Source organism: Muntiacus reevesi, chromosome 1 (genome assembly GCF_963930625.1).
Source record: "Muntiacus reevesi chromosome 1, mMunRee1.1, whole genome shotgun sequence".
In the NCBI taxonomy this organism is placed as follows: Eukaryota; Metazoa; Chordata; class Mammalia; order Artiodactyla; family Cervidae; genus Muntiacus; species Muntiacus reevesi.
The window spans coordinates 273,311,852-273,314,173 of NC_089249.1; the positions used below are offsets into that span (position 1 = coordinate 273,311,852).

Below are 2,322 nucleotides of genomic sequence, written 5' to 3' on the forward strand. Positions count from 1 at the left end.
CGGTTTCTATGAAAGAATTTGGAACATGACTTCTTATCTTCCTCTTCTTTTCTAATGTTAACTTCAGTATACCTGACTTCTCTGAGTTAAAGAGCTTCTTGAATATATAAGCAGCTGGGTGCCAATAAGTCCACAGGCTCAGTTAAGGTCTTCGTGGGGAAAACTGGTATGAGAATTTCTCTGAGCTGCGGGAAGCCAAGATGGCGTACAGGTGTACTTCCGGCCGCAGTTGGCGCGTTACCAGTATCTGAGCGGATAGTTTGTAAGCGACCCTGGTAAACGCCCTCTCTGCTGTCATGGCCAGGCATCGGAATGTCCGAGGCTGTAACTACGATGAAGATTTTGAAGATGGTGACCTCTATGGCCAGTCTGTAGAGGATGATGACTGTGTTTCTCCATCAACAGCTGCTCAGTTTATTTACTCATGACGTGGCAAACCTTCAGCTGTTGAACCCATAGAAGAATATGATTATGAAGATTTGAAAGAATTCTCCAGTTCTCTTGTGAATCATCTGCTAAGTGGAATTGATCAAGCTCGTCTTTATTCATGCCTAGATCACGTGAGAGAGGTACTTGGAGATGCTGTGCCAGATGACACATTGATTGAAGCAGTTCTGAAGAACAAGTTTGATGTGCAGAAGGCTTTGTCAGTGGTTCTGGAGCAAGATAAAGTGCAGAATTTGAAAGTCAGGAGTGAGGGAGCAATATCTACAGGAAAAATAGCAAAAGGAAAATCAATAGATTCCCAGTCATCTCAAAGTGAATCTGAAATTGTGCCAAAAGTTACTAAGATGACTGTATCTGGAAAGAAGCAAACTATGGGATTTGAAGTGCCCAGAGTAACTGCTGAAGAAAATGGTCATAGTTTCCACACACCTCAAAAAGGACACTCTAGTGAAGATACCAACCTTGTTTCTTCTGAGGTACTTGAGAGTGCTTCTAAATCAGCTCTTCCATCCTACACCATTCAAGCATCAGAAGAGCAGAGTTCAACACCAACACCAGTGAAAAAGTCTAGCAACAAATAGAAATCAAAGCGGAACTGGAGAAGCGGCAAGGAGGAAAGCAGCTGCTCAACCTAGTGGTCATTGGTCATGTTGATGCTGGGAAAAGTACTCTGATGGGACATTTGCTTTATCTTCCGGGTGACGTAAACAAAAGAACTATGCATGAGTATGAACAAGAGTCTAAAAAGCTGGCAGAGCTTCGTTTGCATATGCATGGGTCTTGGATGAGACTGGCGAAGGAAGGGAAAGGGAGGTAATAATGGATGTTGGTATACAAAGTTTGAGACCAAAACCAAAGCTATTACATCAATGGATGCTCCAGGCCATAAGGATTTCATTCCAAATATGATTACAGGAGCAGCCCAGGCAGATGTAGCTGTTTTAGTTGTAGACGCCAGCAGGGGAGAGTTTGAAGCTGAATTTGAGACTGGGGGACAAACACGAGAGCATGGCCTCTTGTTTCGTTCTCTTGGAGTGACCCAACTTGCAGTTGCCGTCAATAAAATGGATCAGGTTAATTGACAACAAGAAAGGTTTCAAGAGATTACTGGAAAACTTGTGCACTTTCTTAAGCAAGCAGGTTTTAAGGAAAGTGATGTAGCTTTTATCCCTACAAGTGGTCTCAGTGGTGAAAATCTAATTGCAAGATCCCAATCAAGTGAACTTACAAAATGGTATAAAGGACTATGTTTATTAGAACAAATTGATTCCTTCAAGCCTCCTCAAAGATCTATAGATAAGCCTTTTAGATTATGTGTATCTGATGTTTTCAAAGATCAAGGATCTGGATTTTGTGTAACTGGCAAAATTGAAGCTGATTATATCCAAACTGGTGACCGACTACTAGCAATGCCTCCTAATGACACTTGTACTGCAAAAGGTATTCCTCTGCAAAATTCTTTTGTTAAACAACCCTTACATTGAGACAGCAAATTTTTAAAAGTAGTTTAGTTATTAACTCCAGAGTAAATAACCTCTTCTTGAAATTGTAACTGACTGTCAAAATGATACTAACTGTTAAAGATAAAAATGTGAAAACATTAAAGGATTTTTTTCAGTTGTGAAAAAAAAAAAAAAGAATTTCTCTAACATGAGCAGAAGAACCCCAGACTAAGTTTCAGATTAATGTCAAATTCTGGGAAGAGCTCAGACTTCAGAGAACTCTGAATTCCTGAGATGTCCCTAGCTTCCTATGATGATGCGCTGGTTCTCCTTGGCCTCCAAGAGACCAGAGAGAAACCAGGTAGACCAAATACAGTTATCCTGGCCTCTAAAGCTGGGAGATAACTGGCACTATTTCCCTGTGCATCTCAGT

General features: G+C 41.0%; 1 pseudogene; it reads left to right on the plus strand.

The window, feature by feature from the left end:
- The first annotated feature begins 296 nt into the window (after positions 1–296).
- LOC136158629 (HBS1-like protein pseudogene) lies at positions 297–1,931 on the plus strand (annotated as a pseudogene).
- The last annotated feature ends 391 nt before the right edge of the window (positions 1,932–2,322 follow it).